Source organism: Melospiza melodia, chromosome 13, assembly GCF_035770615.1.
Source record: "Melospiza melodia melodia isolate bMelMel2 chromosome 13, bMelMel2.pri, whole genome shotgun sequence".
NCBI lineage: Eukaryota > Metazoa > Chordata > Aves > Passeriformes > Passerellidae > Melospiza > Melospiza melodia.
In genome coordinates this window covers 12,838,853-12,857,657 of record NC_086206.1, presented here as the reverse complement: position 1 = coordinate 12,857,657, position 18,805 = coordinate 12,838,853, and the positions used below count along the sequence as shown (strand labels likewise).

Below are 18,805 nucleotides of genomic sequence, written 5' to 3'. Positions count from 1 at the left end.
TCAGTGGAAGGACTGGCAGGACCCCGCTGGGCTGCCGCGGCCGGGCCCAACCAGCGGGAGGGCTCCGCGCTTCCCTGGCCCTCCCCAGCGCTTAGAGGCTCAAGTGCGCCGGCTCCTGGATTGCAGTCACCTCCGAGCCATTTAAGATCAGCTCCAACTTTCTGCATGTGCTAAATACCGTGCGGAGCCGCGTTGCGCCGGAATGCAAGCCAATCAGTATATGAAAAAAAAAAATAGATCTTTAATAAGATTTATTAGCCGCCCGGCTCCCCCTCTTCACAGCCACCCCTCCTCGTGCTCTCTGCCCCTGCCCCTCCCTCCGCCAAATCATTGGAGGTGGGATATACGGCGGACCGCTGGTGCTGTTAGTTTTGATTTTCTTAACAAAAAAGGAGGTTTTCGTCGGGGAAGAGCCGCAGCCCTGTCCCTGGGCTGCTCGGCCGGTCCCTCCCGGGGACAGGGGCCACCCCGCCACCGGACCTGTTGCGGCGGCTGTGCGGGCGGAGCGGCGGCGGGGTCCGGCCAGGAGCGGGGATCAGCTTCGCGGAGGGCTCGGATTTAGACTCCCAGCGCCAGCCGCAGGAGAAGGGCGATCCGGAGGGGAGCGGAGGGGGCTGAGATGGGTCCGCAGACACCGCTCAGAGCGAGGGCTTGCCCGCGGATCTAAGGAACACACCGGGTATCCTCCCCCCGCCCTCGGCTCAATGAAGGGTCGAGGCGAAAGCAGATTAAAACCATATGAACCGGGATAAATCCCTGCCGATCAGAAGATGTAATCTCCTGTGATTCCACCAGATATATTTCTCAATAGAAACATATCCCGATTTATTCCCTCCTCGCATATTTTTTCCCTTGCAGTTGAGGAAAGGAGCTGCTCCAGCGGCCGCGGACCCCTGCCATCGGGATCCGCCGTGCCTTTCTCGGTCGAGGGAAGGGGGAGATAGCATAAGATTTATATTTTCAGAATTAATTTTATTTTGTAACTTTTGCATTTCCCGACCCTAATGCTCTCGCTGCGTTCCCCCGCGGGACGTATGCGAAGACGCGAGGAGCAGGGCTGTGTTTTAAAACGGGCAGGCCGGGGCAGGAGCTCCCCGCGTCGCCGTGGAGGCGACACCGACACCGCCCCGCTTTCTGCGTCCCTCCCTCCCTCCCTCCCTCCCTCCCTCCTTCTCCGGGGCTCCGTCCCGGCGGCAGCATCCACAGCCCCCAGCCGGGCGCAGGCTGGGACTCGCCGAGCAGCCGCGCTGCAGAGCCGGGGCTGGGCGGGAAGGGCGCGCTGTCCGCGCTGCCTTCGGGGGGACGCGGCAGGACCGAGGCCGGCGGGGCGGGCGCTGCCCGCCGTACAGCGAAGTCAACCCCGTCCCCTGCCCTGCACTACAGTACCCATCAGGCCGCGGCCCCGCCAGGCCCGCCCCCGGCCGTCCCGGCGCATGACTGGCTGTGCCCCCGCCAGCGGCGGGCGCTCCGCTTCTTCCACGGGCCCGCGGAGCTGTCCCTCAGCGCGGGGTGTGGAGGGGCGGCGGCAGCACGGGCGCGGTTGCGGCGGAGTCCGGAGGCGGCGCTGACAGGACGGCGCGCGGAGGCGCTGCGGCCCGCGGCTGCCGCCCCCGGCCCGGAGCGGCACGGCCCGGCTGCGCTGAGCTCGGTCCGGCCCGGGGCGGCCCGGCTGCGCTGAGCCCGACCCGACCCGGCTGTGCTGATCCCGGGCCGGGGCAGCCCGGCTGCGCTGAGCCGGGCCCGAGGTGAGGGAGCGGGGCCCGGGGGCCGCTCTGGCGCTCGGTGCCGGCGCTGCCCCGCCGCGGGGCGCCCCCTGAGGGGCGGCGCGGTTCGGCCCCGGCCCCGCGCAGGTCCCGGCAGCGCCGGGCGGGACTGGCGGGGCCGCCCCGGGCTCGGCTCCTCCTCGGCTGCTGCCGAGCCGCGCTCGGTCTGGCCGTTCCCGCCACTATCCTCTTGCGTTTCCCTCGCCCCCCCGTTTTGTTTTTGTTTTGATTATTTTTAATTTAATTTTTTTCATGTGCGGTGTGCGGAATTTCGTCTCTTTAAACTCCATGTGGTTCTGCCCCGGTAAACGGGACGGGTCCGTCCCCGGCTCGCACGCTCCCTTACATGCTCAATCCACACAGGTGTGCACTTTCATCAGTTTTCGACTGCACGGTGTCACCGGTATTTGTCCCCGGCTTCATTATAGCGATCGCTCTGGAGCACTGCATTTCTTTCTCCACTCGAAAGCTCTTCTGTCATAATCCTCTGACAATCCCCCTTGTTCAGAGAGTGAGATATCATCTGGTCAAGTTTTATACATTAAACATTCATTTTATATGTGAGTAGAATAACTAACTGCTTTTCCGTGCTCCTTTCTTTGTAGGAAGAAGTAGAAGTTTTAACCATCTTCCCATGGCATCTGACTTTTTTGAAGAGGAGGTAAGGTTAACGTCATGTAAAATTACCCTCTTTATTTCTGATGTTCCACTAATCTTTCTTCTGTAGGCATACATTTTGGAAACTGTGGTGAGTTCATGCATACTTTCATGCCTTGCAAACATAATACCAGAGCTGATTAATAAACGGTAGTGATAGGACTCTTATGCCGTCAGGATTGTAAGTGCCTATCAAACTGACATTCTCACTACATTATGCCACTATTATATTCTTTGCAGTTTTAAAAGAACTGTAGATAATTATTCAAGATATTGAAACATTTAGTTTATAGTTCTATTGCTGTGGTTGTCACCTTCACTTTATATCAAATTTGAGACTCATTTCTTAAGGATGTCTCTATTTTCTGCTTTATTTGCACATTGATAGCTTTACTGAATGACTAGTCACAGCAACTTTTTCCTCTGATAGCAGCATATTAAAATGTGAAAGCCTAAGACTAATCTGCTTTGCAGGACTTTTCAACCACTTGCTGGAAGGGAAATAAGAAGTTTGTTTCAAGACTCTTATGTTGTTCATCAGTGCTGTGAACAAACGTGGGGCTCGAGGATACATTTGCTGGTTCTCTGCATTTTTGCTGAAGGTACGTGCATTTGAAGGTATGAATGAGTTCTTGGCATTAGGAGTTTGTGCATTTTGCAGCTGCCAATGAAGGTATAGCAGTGCAGGTTGATATTAAAATTCTGGACTGTATATTTTTCTCATAATTTTTTTGAAGATAAATTGTTATTGCAATAGAAAAAATGATTGTCTTTAAAATCTTATTTAGTAGCGGGAAAGATTTACAGTCTGACTGTGCACTGTTCACGTTATTTAAGTTTAGGCATGTGAATTTAGATTCCGCTTCTGTAAATAAATAATTAAAGTCCCTATTTTTATAGCCTTCAGTCTGTTCTGTTGGTCCTGCAAAGCTGTTAAAAGGGTCATTGGTTAATTTAGTAGTTGGACTCCAGTAGGATTTTTAGTATGAGAGGAACTTGGATTTGAGATACTGCACAAAACGTGACCCAAAATATGGCAACATTTGAATTTGCATGTTTGTTTTTTCTACACTGGTTTCTTTTGCATGATTTCATTTAGATTGTGCAAACAGGGTACAGCATAAAATGGCTTAATAAATCAGGGAATGAATGTAAGCTGAGAATATTTTCTTTCTGGGAGAAACAAATGGAAAGAGGCAGAATGATCCTAAAAGTAACAGCAAGCTATAGTTTAAAAGTACAGCTCTTGGTATGCTCTAACTGTAAGTGGTTTGGTTCCAGGTGACTTATAGTGAATGGAGTTAAACTTGGCTATCTTGGATATGATACACCTTAATTTAATTAATTTAATAGCTACTTTCTGTTGAAACTTTAAAATCTAACGATCCTGTTTTTATTGCAGTCCTTAAAGATCTAATCGTTCTTCTGTGTGTCTGAGATGTAAAACTTAGTGCAAGGAGAGGCAACAGATTGGTTCCCTCATACGATTTTGTTGGGTTTTTTTGAGAGTACTTAAAAGATTATGATGGATAATGCTGTCTTGCCAAAGAATGCCGACACAGGTGTTCATCATTATCTTAATTAAGATCCTGAGAAAATGTCATCTTTCGGCATGAATTATGAAGGGAGATGCATTAGGAGATCATTTCAACTTTTTTTTTCCTTTTTTTTTTCTTGTTACAGGGGTAGATGAGAAGGAGGCTGTTTTCTCAAAACCTTTTTGATAATTCTTTATCAGAATACCTGACCTTAGACACTGAATTTGTTTCTCCAGTTCAGTTTGGGACAATATTACCCAACAATTATGTATGTGAACCTAAAGGGAGTCCTCTTAAAGAAAAAAAAATAGTAATTCCTCTACAAGATACCCTGTTTCAGTTAAAGCTGTCCTATTAAAAAAAAAAAATCTGTGAGACTCAGATGGTAGGGGAAATTGCTGCTGGAAACATCTGATAAGAGATGTTTCATACAGTATATTTTAAAGTATTAACAACTCGTAAGAGAAAAATAAATACACATGAATATTCATTCTTTTAATTAGGCATGAAGAGAAAATTTTCTTTCTCATCTTTGCACAACCAAGGATTAAAATTATTAGTGTGCAAAGAGGAGGGAGGGGCCTGTGTATTTCTATGTTAAATCAATACATTATTAACTGAGCAAGTGCTAAAAAAATGCATGTAAAATATTGGCTGTAAAACTTAGAGGCCCTTTCCTGCAGACACTGCTGCTGCTTCCCTCAGGTGCCGTGCTGGGAGTTCCAGGTGCAGTGGAAGTGCTGGTGTTTTGTAGCTCTCAGCCTGGGTCAAGGAGGAGCTCTCTGGGCAAGACACCCTCAGTGCTCTGTTGTTTCTTATTCCTGAACTTCCTCTGCCTGAGATGCTCCTTGTTCACACTCTCTGTGTTTGTGGTCTGTGAGAGAGGTGTAAACTCGTGAACACCTAGAATTTCTCTTCTGTGCCTAGCATTTGGGTATTAGGTAGCTTAGAGTTTTGTTTTTCTCTCCAAGCCTTTCTATTTTAAATCACTTCTTGTCTGCTAAAAGAAGTGTGATTATCAGTTCCAGTGTTATTTTTTTTTTAAATTGCTTCAGCAGCCTTTTTAGTGTGTGGAATTAAGTACAGAAGTGCAGCTGACAAGTCTTTCAAGCACCTAGTTATTGTACTGAGCATGTAACTCCAAAGATCTTGACAGTATCATGGGAGAACCTGAAACTGCATTTCAGTTTCCTTGAAGTTTCCTGTAATTAACTTAAATGGCATTATTTGCTTGAATTTGTTGGCATAGTATGGACTAAGTTAAGAATGTCTTTAGGGTTTATTTTACTTACAGTTCCATGGACATATGCAGAAAATAGACTCTGAGTGAAAAATGAAAAACTGCTTTCTTTCATGTCTAGAACAAGTTTTTCACTTAAAGCCAGCCACATCTACTGTTAGTTGGCTCTTAGAGCAAATGAGGAGCAGCTCAGTGGGAAGGATGGCTGTGGCTCCCTGTGCTGTTTTATGGGATCTCCCTGAGCCCACAGCTTCCCTCATGGTAGCAAATTCCCTTTTGCCTGCAGGCTCTGCAGTGTGGTGGGAGCTCCTGCAGCTGGAATCTGGCCTTCAGTGTGGGTGTCAGAGATGAGTGTCTTAATAGCAGCGTTGTGTTCCAAAGATTTTGTGCTTTATCTACTTTACTTACATATATTTGCAGTCTTTATGACTGGTGTTTGCAAGAGCTCAGCAGTACCTCTCTGAGGAGAAACATAAAGCCAGGTAGCCTTTCTGGCCTTACAGCCAAGGAATTCTTTTTAACAGTTCATAATTTCTGGGGTTTTATTAGAGCTTTTTAGTCTGTATTCCTTAATGTGAGTGGTGCAGATGTAGGTGATTCTTAAAGCTGTTTTTTGCAGATTAAAGTGAATGTATTTACAGAACCAGCATTTTTTCTTTTTTTTTTATTAAATCATTGCTTGATGAGAAAAACAAACCATACTCACCTTTCAAGGTGAATATGGATCACCATAACAGAGTTTACTGTACTAATAAACATGTGACTGATTACTCTCCTGCTCTTCTTGAAGGAGTTGCACCTTTCTGAGCAATTTCTTTTTTTCCCAACAGAGCAAAAACAAGCTTTTTCTTCTTGTAAGCACATATTTTTCACAGTATATTTTAGCATTTCTAGCGCAGATGACGAACACAGCATTTACCTCTGAAATATTCTCTGCTGACATCTACAGAAATTTTCATGCCCTTCAGATTTAATTTTGTGTAAAATAATGCATGATATAATATGTAGGTCCTGTGTTTTCAATTAAGCTGTATTAGGTAACTATGCTCTTCTTTCATATCCCATAGCAAAGTATCAATATCCAGATGGCAGTGTGCTGGGATAAAAGATAGCTACAGGCTTGGCTGCTACTGTAAAGCCAAGAACAAACATTTTAGCCTGTGTGATAAATAAAACCCAGCTTGAGACTCTCAGCGTATTGGAGTTGCACTAAATAATTCTACAGTGCTGTTTATTACTGGTTTCATTGGATAATATGCAGCTGTAAAACCTGCTTGAAGCTTTTATTAAGAATACTCTGTCATTATAAAAAGGTGCCTATGACTTCTTTATGATATTGGCAGTGTGAGAATTGCTTTGTTTGTGCTAACTTTCTGGCTTTTATCTAGGAAGGACCTTGCTGTCTCCCAGCTCCTGTGGGCATTAGGTTTCATGGATGTCTCTTGGGAAGAGGACAGCTCTGTAGAGCCTAAGTTTCAAAAGTAATTTTAAAGGTATTTTTTTCCTTTATGCTTTTTCTTAAGTTTATTTCAGTATTTAATTTATTGCTTCAGTTAAAGTTCAGCTGATATTCCCTGTAATATACACTGTGCTGCTGTGTCCCTAAATGAAACTTAAACTGAGGTCATCCAGGTTATCCATTCTTTGGGAGGAGGCTGCAGTAGGGTGGAGAGACTTTTAGGCTGGCTGAGAAGGGATTGGAAAACTTGATAGCAGGCAAGGGGCTAGACCTGGGTTTGTTTTCTCCTTGCATTCCTGGCACATCCTATGACCTAGATTTGTTCGTGTAACCTTGGCCTCAGTTTACCTAACAGGAACTCTACTTGTCTCAGAAGTATTCCGATGGAAATTGGTGTCCATGCTCATATAATTGTTAGACTGTTGTGCTGTTTTGAGCAAGTGATTAGTGCTGTCACTATGTCATTAGCAAAATGCCATTAAACTACCCCATTTCTCAGATCTTGGACTTCCATAGATACCTGTCTGTGGTGCACCTCTTGGAACGTGCAGGATTGAACACCATCCAGTGGGATGTGGCACTAACATAGTGTCTGTGGGATTTAACAAACAAGCAGGATCAATGAGTGAAGAAACCCTTGCATTGCTCAGTCTGTAATCCTTGTTGGTCAGAGAAACATGCTCTCTGAATCAGTGGCAAATACTGTATTTTTGTTCCAGCCCCCATTCTCCAAATATCCCTTTTTTTTTCTTGCCTTTCCAGATTGCACCCAAGAGAGAAGCAGTGAGATGCACAGTGGGGAACATGAACCCAGCAGTCCATCCTATCCTGTACCTGCCTGAATATGGGAAGAGACCCAGTAGAAAGCCAGAATGCAGCTGGGCTTGCAGTATTTTTAACCATATTAAGTCCTGTTCAGAGTTAATGGTAAGTAATCTGCTATGAGTATGATATGATTCATTAAGCAAAGCATTAGAGCTGGGGCACTTCCCTTTGTGGTGCTGGGTTTAGTCACTTACAAAATGCAGAATTAATGTTTCCAGACACATCAACTTTATTCCATTTCTGTTGAGAAAATTGCACAGTGCACATAATATTGTGCACATATGTTTTCTTTCTGTTTTTGTTGTCTCCAGATGAGCTCAGTGAGATGGTCTCAGCAATGCTGAAGAAGGGAAGGACAGAATTGGAAGGCAGGAACTATTTCAAAGCAGGATTCTTCATCTTTCTGTAATGCCCAAACATGAAGACTTTATAAACTTCATTAGGTAGAGTATTGCTAATAGTGTCATGCCAGTAATGTTGCATGATGTAATAGGTCATTGCTATATTGTTTAGTGATCATGTGGAGCTGCATTAAATAAATGAACATATGCCAGTGACTTAAATGAACATTATGAGTGAGAGCAGTAGGTGGAGAAGGTGGGTACTAGAGGAAATGCTCGTAGCTTCTTCAAATCCAGTGTCTTTCTTTTTTCAGCTCTTTCCATAACCAGTAGTGCTTTTGTTTCTTGATAGAGATATAAAAAAAACCCAAAAAACAAACAACATCTTTTCATTCAAGAAATTGAATCTAGTTCAACTTCTTAACCAGAAAAACTTCACAGTCCTACTAGCTGTTAGAGCATCTTAGTGCTTTGTCCAGCAGGAAATTGCACTCTCAGTGCTGACCTATTAACATCTGTAGTGCAGCAGCATGTGCTGCTCTTGCTCCTCAGGGCTTGTGAAATGTCTGCTGTGGCACAGCCCTCTGTGACCTCTTGCATTGAAGGATGGAATTTGTGAGTCCTTTTCTGTCTGGAGCTTGTGGGAGCTCCCTCCTGAGCCAAATAGTTCTGAAATACTGCAAAAAAAGATCTGACAGTGTTGTCTGGGAGATGTGACTGACTTAATTATTATTAACATTTATTAAGTGCCTTACAATGGAGTAGAAGAGCCATTGCCTTCCTTTTTACAAATAGGAGAGCTGGCATGTAAGGAAGAATGAATCTCTTCTATCTTCTGCAATTCTTGACCCACCTAATTAGGTGATTGTCACAAGAAATGAGAAGCTGGCTCAGGGGAATGGCACCGGGGGAAGCTGCCGGCACGTTCTGCGCGCGCCGCGCTTCCCCTCGCACAATGGCTCAGTCTGGGGAGCAGGGCTTCCCTCTGTCACTGTCCCTGGGCCAGGGAGGATGTGTGAGGGGGCTGAGGAGCCTGGGGCTGTCTACTGGATAGCTTCATTACAGATCTTATCCAGGGAAAAAGTGGGGAACTGCAACTCATTTCTAGGAGCTACTTTGGATTTTAGCAATTGCTCGCCCACTGCCTCCTCCCGCTTCCTTTGGCTGTGGACTGGCCTTTCCCCACAATAAGCTGATTTTCTTCATGGCTGATATTTACACTTAGTTAGCCTCTAAGGCACTAACTGCTTCTTTAAGACTTCAGTTTCTTTCTTTTTTTTTTTAATAATTTATTTTGCTGAGAAAGGGAATCTGTCCAGCTGCTACAAACAATAGTGGTTTTGATGTATATCAATAAAGAGTTAGAGATGTATGTTTTCCAAGTAGAAGATAAAGAGACTTAAAGCCTGCTTTAAAGGAAGGCAAACCTTGGAGAGGTTTACTTAGATGTACAATATGCCCTATTCTTTGATTTTTAAAAACAGTATTAAGGGATTTTTTCAAGAAAAGAGAAAATAATTTCATCTTTTTGGTTGCATTTTTTTCTTAGTCTCACAGTTGTAAGATAAATATTCAGAATTAGGAGTTGCTAAGGTTAATGTGATTAAAATGAGTATGTGATAACGGGCTCTGCACATTAAAGATTAAGAGCTCAAATTTTAGACTCCAGAGGGAAACACTCCATGAGCATTTGTAAATTTTTTTTGTGCAAAAAATACAGACTTAGGCCTGTGGTTGCAGTTGCACAACAGTTTTATCCTGTTTTATCTGCAGAGAATTCTTTTAAACCCTGTAGTGTTGGGGTGAAAATGTAGTGAGGTGGGGGGACAAATGAGGAAATAATTTTAGTGTAAGCATAAGTGTTACTCTGTAAAAATAAATTAGTTTTACACAATTTATTCACATTTACAAAGGTCAGTTTATAGCATTCTGAGTGCAGTAGCTAATTCTTTATGTATAAATTGATCCTTTATACAGATGTAATTCCATATACAACATTTAATCTTTGAATGCAAGTTGAAAATATATTAGCAATTAATTTATGTAGGTTATGACTTTATTTTGTACATACTTTGCAGTGGTTCCTGCCCTAAAGTTGAGTCAGCGTGTGCTTAATGAAAATTAGATGTGAAATGTAATATGTAGAGGACAAAGAAGCATTGAAATCCTTATTGCTCTTAAAAAGACAAAGGTACCTCAGATAATTCTCCTTTCTTAATCTCTTAAGAATTTGATGCATAATTCTGTTATGAGCAATTTGGAGTGAATAAAATATTTTTAGAGGTAGTATTAGTACCAGATATTATTTCTCACCTTTTATGAGGCGTAGTTTGGTTTTAAAATTCAAAATGCTTTGCATTTTGAGAGGCTCATTTATAGGCAGTCTTCCACTGAGAAGGAAAAGCACCTTGGACGTTTGTGGAGGGGCAAGCCTTGTTGTTATATCTGTGAAATTTGCTAATGTTGCAACCATTGAAATAAAGTGTTTGTTTACATAACAGCAGTGGCATTTCTCCTCCTCTTCCTTGTGGTTTTGTCCAACTAGATGTTATGAGTGGCAGTTGCAGTGACTGCTAAGTGTTTAAATGATGACACCATTATGTGAGGTGATTTTGAAATGAGAGATTCCAGCCAAGAATTACATCTGCTCTCATCTCCTTCAAATCATACTCTCTGGCTGTGCAGATTATGATTGATTTGTTTGTGACAGATTGCAGGAAACAGTCATTGATTTTTCAATATTTTACCTTAAAATTATTTACAGTTGTAACCAAGGGGAGGTATTTCCATGGGCTGTCAGCCCCTGAAAGACTGGGATAATATTCCCTGCTCCCTGACAAGACAAATTACCCGTAATGAGTGCAGTAGCTGAAGGGTATACTTTTATTTTAAAATATGTCAATAACCCAGTGACTAAACGAATATTGATTCAGCATAATGAAGCCTGAGTAATGTGAAAATGAGCTCTTCAAGGAGCATGGTAAAGACTTTCTTTTTAGCTTGTAGCAAGAAGCTTTTCATTCTTTACTGTTAGGTAGTTGAAATGTGCAGTCTTAAACAAGTCATCCTTGAACATTGGTAATAAGTGGAGTAGTGTAACAAAAGAACTTCAGGGGTTTTTTCTGTTTATTTTTTCTTTTTTATTTTCTCCAAGTTGTTTTTTCTTCAATATGTTTCAGTAGATTAAACACAGGAAAATGCAAGTTATCCAGGGCAGAGATAGAATTACTATAGGCATAAATATCTTTTGCAGCAATATTCTTCAGCAAGCCTAATGGCATTTTTAATGTGGAATCTCAATATGGGCATGGGAATATATCTAAATAAACTGTAGATTTAATTTCCTATTATTGACTTTTTGACATACTGATGTGTGTTCTGTGTGATCAGTCTAATATTCTTGTCCTTCAACAGTTTAGAATGGCTGGTTTATGAGCACCTAGATATACTGTGGTATAAAAGTTAGTTACCATAATGCACATTTTTCTTTCCATAACATATAATACTGCATGTTTCTTACCACATGAGAATTGTGAAGCAGTAATTCATTTAAATTACAGTAATTTATGCAGTGCCATAGGTGTGGTGTGGAAAAGCATCTAATAGATTAATACTAATGTACTCAAATTGTTCAGGGTAAGGATTAAAGACCATGTTGAGGTACAATTTTTTTAAACATTAGAAGTATTGAACACTAAAAAAAACCCCACCCTATCATGTGAAAGGATCAATTGGTCATTTGTATTCAAGAGCATCGTGCAACATGGGGAAGGCTCTGCAGAAGCTCTGGGTATAAATAGCCGTGTAATCCAGACATAGACAAAAAGATATTTTCTTGGGCTGTTTGTGTGTAATGTGTCAATTATGAAATAATGTCATAGCCAGAAGCATTTAGTGAGCATGTTTGGGCATGAAGACGACTTTTCTTATTTTCTGAGGACTAACTTCAATTGCATCCAACTGGCTTGTGAAAATCTTCAGAAGGATGTTTTCCTATCAGCACACAGGTGATTTTTTTCCAAATGTCATTCCTTTAGCACAGCTAGAAACTATTTCAGGAGGCACTTGAGAACCTGTGGCATTGAGAGTTAAATGGCAACCCTGGAATGTGAGATATGTTCCTGTTTTTAATTTGCTAGTTTTCAGAAAAAAAGTGTGATGTACGTTTGAGTAGGTTACAACTAAATAATTGTAGTGCATATTTCTGAAATATTGGAGAATATTAATAATTTTTAATAAACTGAAATATATAGCTGTGACAACAGGAGAATCTGGGGCTCTTGTAAATGTTGCAAGAGGTCTACAAATGTTACAGTGTTGACCCTTAACTTCCTGCTCAGTGACATTTTACACACCTCAGGTTCTCTGCCTGTTCTTTGTTTCTATACCTTTTTGTTTCTTTGGCCAACAGCAGGAGATGGAAGGGGAGGATTTGTTCAGTAGCTTTCCCACAGTAGCGAGGAAGAGGGAGATTGTTCAGGGCTGGGTGCCAGCTCTGCTGTAGACTGAAGGGCAAATAAATGTTTGTTTTAACAACATCTCCTTTTCCTGGATAACACTGCATGAGCTCATGGTACCAAACTGAGTAGCAGCAGATCTCTGCTTGCATGCCGTTGGCATTTTTCACTTGTGAGACAGGCAACAACTCTGCCTTTGCTGCCTTTCTCAATGATGAGTTTATTTATTGAATATCTGACATTCCAACTCAGGCCTGAACCATGTGCGTGGCACTAAAGGCAAATGGTGTGGTTTTGGCTTTTTATTTTAATTTGTGGGTGATACTGGAGATGTCTGATGATGGTGCCTTGGAAGCTCTGCAGTTTATTCATACATCTTTTTGTGTTAGAACTGGGACAATCGTTAGTCCACTTTTATGGAGGAGAAAATAAAAACCTCAGACAAAAAATGCTAAATAATTAATTGGTTAAAAGTTCTTGTGGCATTTGGAATCTCCTAGGAGCAGAACATAAGCCCAATTGCTTTTCAGTTAGGTAAAGGTAGAAAAAACGCTGAAATTAAGATCATGGGTAGAAAACAGAATGATATAATTTGTGGCAGAAATGAGGCTATTGGTCAGTCATGAAGGGCTCCTGTGTAGGGGCTGTATGTCCCTCAGCACTGGGCAACTTGCTAGTTTTGACCATTGCAGTCAATATCACAGTGAACACAGTGCATCAGTATGTTCTTGTAGGTGGTTTTGTGTAACAATTCAGATCTTGATTCCATCATGAACAAAGTAGCAACCAAAACCAATGGTGGATTTAAAAATTTTTTTTCTGTTTACTCAGCCTCTCTGTTATCTATCTGCTCTACAGACCAGCCAACTAAAACAAGTTTATTTTAAAGTGAGAGAGGAGGGCATGCTGTTGTAGGTGATGGAAATCGTGCTTACTGGCTAAGCCTTCTCCATGCTGCCTCCTTCCCATTGCCAAATTACTTATTTGAAATCTACGAACTAAGGTGTGATGGAATCCAAATCAGAGCAGTCTGCAAGTGGGCAGACAGCTCTATGTAGAATTTGCTCATGTAAATGTCATGATTATTAAAACCAATTCTTTGTGCCCTAAACTGCGCTTTGAAGGTGTTGCTTCTTTTTGTTTCAATTTGTGGACAAATTATTGCTTTCCCAAAAGCAATTCCATATATGCAAATATTTTATTCTTTTGGAATGACCATTTTATGTATTGAAAGCTGTCAGTAGTGCAGATAGTATCACAGTCTTTGGTGTGTTGGCATATGGCTTATGGTGAACTGTAAGACTGAGATAACCCTGTAAAAATATGTGAGGGTTCCAAGATGCTGTGAGAGTCTTGCTTAACTGCAATGGTTAAAAAGGCATGGCTGACTTAATGCATGAGTGTTGAAATCTGTGTCTGGAATTATAGAAACAAGTTGAGAAACATGAACAGAATTGATTGTTGATTATTTTCCTTTGTAAGAGCTGGGAAAAGATGTATTGTGCTTTTCTGTGGTCTTTAAAGCCCGCAGTGTCCTTATTTTCTTTTTTTTTTTTGTTTCCTTTTGTTAACTTATCTTTTAATATGAAGTGTCATTCCCAAAATGAAGTAGTGTCCTTGGGCTGGTGGCAACAGCTGGAGTTGCAGAATTCATAAATAATTCAGAGAAGGATAAAGGGTAGGGGAATTTTTTTGTCATTTGAATCTTTATTATGTGCACACATTTCATTTTAGATACGGCATCATTTGAATTCATTCAGTATGATGATTGCACTGACCTGTCATATTTATTTTGATGTCCCTTCGAAGGACCATATGCTCTGTCCTCAGCATGAAAATGATGCAAGTTGCAAACTGAAAGGCAGCTCTGTTCCTGTAGGGATGAAGCCCTCACTTCCATTGTCACATCAGTGGATGTACAGCTGCACTGCAGCAGAGAAGGTGGAGTTGTTATGTCAGTGCAGTGACTAAGTGGCAGTGTAGCCTAGCAAAAGGTAGAAAAAAGGGCAAAACCCATTTGCATCAAGGTACTGTATGGCATTGAAAACTCAGCTGTCACTGAGGGCCAGTTGGTGTGAGGAACCTGGCATGTGGAGGGTGGAAAGGATTAAAGCCAGCTAGAAATCTGCCAAGGTGGAGGTGTGCCATGGTAGCTTTAATGTGGGAATACAATTAATTACTCTGTATGTTGGAAATGGGGTTGCCATGCACACAACCTCCTGGGGTTGCACGGGACTTAGTCTGGATATGCAAGCTCAGAGCTTTTTTCTTTGCCCAATCCATGTCCTCCTTTCCTCTTGAAGCTGCTTGCTTAGTCAGAAAAAATCTTGGGTAATGTTTTTTGGGAGGGAACAGGGGAAGGAAATGTGCAGTTTTAGTTTGCCTGTTCACTAATTCTGCTGTAACCATTGCATCTGGTCCTTCATTTATTTTGTTGGTATGTTCCTGTGGATGAGTGGTGCATTTTCCAGAAGTTACAGGCTCAAGTTCAGCCATGTCCCATAAGTAATGAACTGCATGATAATGAGTAATGTCTGGTCCCTGTTGGCTAAAGCACTGGCTGGTATTAGCAATTCACAGTTGCTGGATAACAGGGCTCTGTTACCAGGACTTTGTTTCTGTTACCTTTGTGTGTGATATTAATACCACAGGATTGCAGCCACCTGGATATCTTCATGGGGTAAGGTGTAACAGGGAGCAGTGATTTATATGCTCCACTGTGCCCATGCCAGGGGCAGAAGGAAGCCAATTGAGTGCAGGTTGGTGAAATACAATAACTGGAACCTGGGAACGAGAATAACTATATGCAAAATTGTTTCTTTTCTAGATCCTGCCATCAATGACTGAGCCTCCCTGAAATCTTATCAGTTACTGCCAAGATGAGAAGGATAACAGGAAGGAGGAGTGCTTAAGTGGCTTTAATGACAATTAATTTCTACTGTTTATCAAATGACAGGTTGTTTTTTCCTCAAAACTCGATTGTCATGACAAGATGCTTTTGGAAGTAATTTTTGTAAAATAAAATGACAGTTTTTAGGCTACAAAGAGCTATTGTATCTTACTATTGAATGTTGTCATTATGGTAAAATGCTGGAAAGTATTTTTGAAGTAATTTAACTTGCATACTTCATTCATTTATTTTAATATCTGTAGAATGCCATGTAAAAAGTTTCTTGCTGGAATTCTTTTATTCAATGGAATGCTTATTGTTACAATGCTCAATTTATTAATGTCTGAATTATTGTTGCTCTAGCCTCCTGCAAAAAGTTTCTTTTTAGTAATTCTTAAACAAATAAGGAATGAATGAAGTTTTGTCCATTTTGTGTTTTGATCAGTGTATTTTCCCTTTCAGTGAAGGTGTCTTCACTTTTTGGTATGACACAACAGAAAGGTGTTTTGGTTTTTGGTTTTTTTTTTCCCAACAGCACATGTCTTTTGTGCAACGATTTTTTACTATGTACACTGCCAAGATACAATTACTGGAAGGAGAGAGAGAAGCTGTTGGGAATGTCAAGTTATGCCAAATTAAGAATTATTAGCTCTTACTTTCTGTGCAATCTCTTCGACTAGAACTCGACCTATTGCGTCTGGCGCGTACTTTGACTCTAGTGGAACTAATGTGTCCTTGGAGTAGCATTTCAGAGTAACTTCAGATTCATGCTTTTTCACAAGTCTGCTTTAAACTGCTGGGATTAACTTCAGAGAAGGCGAGAGATACAGGCTCCTTTGTCAGCAGCTGTGCTGGGTAAAGAAGGAGGCTTCGTGCACGCTTGCTTGCTCATTCTCTCCCTGCTAGGGAAGCAGACTGAGCTGTTTCCCTGAGCACACGCAGACTGACTTCAGCCAAAGTGAATCCTGTTATCAAATATTAGTTATCAGTGCCCTGGGTCAGTGTGATGAAAGGACAGGGCATGCACAGACCAGCTGTGCAGACGTCATGTCTGGGAAGGGTGCTGTGTTGACAAGAGTTGCTGAGGGCTGGCCCTGCTGTGTCGCATTTTCAGCAGGTGCTGTTGCATCTCTCGGATGTGGTAAAAATTGGACGTGTTAGAAAGCTGTGCAGATCTGTCATGCATAATATTCACATTCCAGGGGTACCCTGGATAATGCAGAATAAGCCTGTGCTCTTTGACTTACTCCTTCTGTGTATGAGGGGAGAGAACCAGTTTGTGTGTACATGCCAGACACCTATTTCAGGAAAATGTATCTGGTCAAGGTACGGGAATGGTACAAGTGTTTGCATTATCTAGAGAACACACTTTTTACTTCACTCATCAGAGAGGCTGCCTCAGCCAACACATGCCTCAGGAGAACTGCTTTTGACACATCAGCTGCCTTGAGTGGAGGAGGGAGAACAGCTCCAGCAGGAGTGGCTGCTGCTCTACAGTGTTGAATCAGGAGATGCTGGAGTTTGGTGAGGCATCCAAGCTCTTGCTATTCCCTGTGCCAAAATTACAATGGTATGGATAATCTTTAGTACTCAGAGACATAGTGAGTGAAAGCAGTGCCCTGAACAGCTCCTTCCACACTGACCCTTCCTGTGCAAAGGCTGTGGAGTGTAGATGCCTTCCAAGAGCCAGCCTGGGCATACAAAGAACAAGACAAAGCTGAGAGCAGCAGCACTGCTTGTGTCTCCTCCTCGGGCACTACCAGGTGAAAAGAACACAGTCACAGAAAGGACTGAACCTCCAGCTCAGGTTTTGAGTTGTCCATTATCTTTTATTAGTCCTTAAGGTAAAGGATGAGGAATATGCAGTGGCCATGCTGTACATATGGAAGGGAAGAAAATCAAGTTCCAGGTGTGAGAGCTGAGCCCTGTTGCAGCAGCTCAGGGTTGGGCCATGGCTGAGCTCTCAGTGCTGGGTTCAGGAGTGATGACTGTCACATGTCTCCCGTGGCCATGAACTAAGTGCAAATGACCTCCCCAGCTCCCTGAGACAACCCATAATCCATATGACTTTTTATCTTAAAATGGATTATTAAAGTACTGAGATGGAAATGTTTAAGGAAATGCTTGTGATTGCCTAGGAATCTATTTTCCTGCCTAAGTGGTAATACACAGGTAAACCAGTAGTGCAAAATAGCATCTTACATAGAGCACTGTCATGGATGTTAAGCTGATGAGTAAAATTTTATATCCAAGCACTTAAAACCATCAAATACTGTAGTTAAACTGCCATACTGTTTATGTAGTGCTAAAAAGACATCAAAGTAAAACTTCAGGGAAAGCACATTTTCTTATAAATATTCTAAATAAGAGGTTGGTTTCAGGTAGACTTCCTGGCTCTTTGGTGATTGCTGAATATGGTCTGAATCTATCAGGAATCCCAATCATAATGGTGTGTTTAGTATTATAAACACATAACATTTATATAAGTTCTCTGCAAATATGTTGGAGAAAACATAGTTTACCTTCTTAACTGCTACTATATGGTTACTTTCTAATTCCTTTAATTTCAGTTCTAACTTGATTGAATAAAAGGTGCATTCCTGACAAGAATCTTTGCATCTGTAATGGAACACTTGATTTTATATGACTGTTTGCATACTCCAGACATAACATTTTTACAGCAGTATGTGTTGACAATACACAGAGATAAAAATCAGCTTATGACAAACTAAGGAGCAAACTTTTAATAAGACCAATGAATCATTAGAAATTATTAGAAAGTGAATATTAGATTTTCTATCTTTTGAATGAAGATGATATTTTTATAGAGGTATAAGCTTGAACAAATGGCTGGGGGTGGTAGAGGAATTCCTCACTGGCTTCTGTGGCTTTTGCAACACCTGGAGTCAGACTGGGTCATCTTAGACATCCTTTTGGATTGGAAGGGAGTGTGAAGTCTCGGTGTGGCAAATATATGTGAATAGAATAGCAGCTTCCACTGAAAAGGTACTCAAAGGTAATTAATTATCTTCAAAAAAAGATTGGGAAAGGCATTGGGAATGTTCCTGTCTCCTAGTGCCATGCCTTTTTCAAAGATCCTCTTTCACCTGACTGCTTGCTCCTGTGGGGTGTTTCATTGGCTGAGGTGGGTTTTTCTGGTTCATCCATCCTCGCCCCATCCATATTAATCAAACAGCACATGAACATCTTTTCCAGGGCAAGTGTCTTCTGCAGAGTGTCTACTTCTACAAAGTATAATATTGCCTTTCTGCTGTAAGTAATTATTAGGTTGAAAATAATCTGACAACGTCCTGCTGTGGATAAATTAGGTTTGCTCTCTACTAAGATTAGTTAGCTGGCATCCATTCACTAACACATTACAAGAAAATGATTGCAAGTTGATTGTATCCAGTTATCTGCCTTTTTGTGTTTAATAGGCTTTTTGTTGCCATTCTGTCACCAAATGTGTGCAAGTCATACTTTTCCAAGTGCCCTACAGCCTGGGGAGATGGTGTTTGCTGTCCTGTACCATGAAAAGACTTTTGGGCAGAAGTGTTTGGAGAAGGGGAGAGGTTGTCTCCGTGTAGATTTCTGAATCTTGTGCACCTTTGGTTTTGGCCAACAGGGGTGTGTTC

General features: G+C 42.0%; 1 long non-coding RNA gene across 6 annotated transcripts in view; it reads left to right on the top strand.

Moving 5' to 3' along the window:
- LOC134424211 (uncharacterized) overlaps positions 1 to 15,596 on the top strand; it is a 317,859-nt gene extending 302,263 nt beyond the window's left edge. For 2 of the 6 annotated variants that reach the window (XR_010029374.1, XR_010029373.1), the window contains 6 exons: positions 2,369 to 2,424; positions 2,895 to 3,022; positions 6,587 to 6,691; positions 7,420 to 7,584; positions 7,794 to 7,925; positions 15,108 to 15,596. This is a non-coding gene — a long non-coding RNA (uncharacterized LOC134424211). Of the gene's footprint in view, positions 1 to 1,647; positions 1,746 to 2,009; positions 2,275 to 2,368; positions 2,425 to 2,894; positions 3,023 to 6,586; positions 6,692 to 7,419; positions 7,585 to 7,793; positions 7,926 to 13,870; positions 13,959 to 15,107 lie in introns of those variants that run through there. The other 4 variants (XR_010029377.1, XR_010029376.1, XR_010029372.1 and 1 more) reach the window with 4 other exon arrangements.
- The last annotated feature ends 3,209 nt before the right edge of the window (positions 15,597 to 18,805 follow it).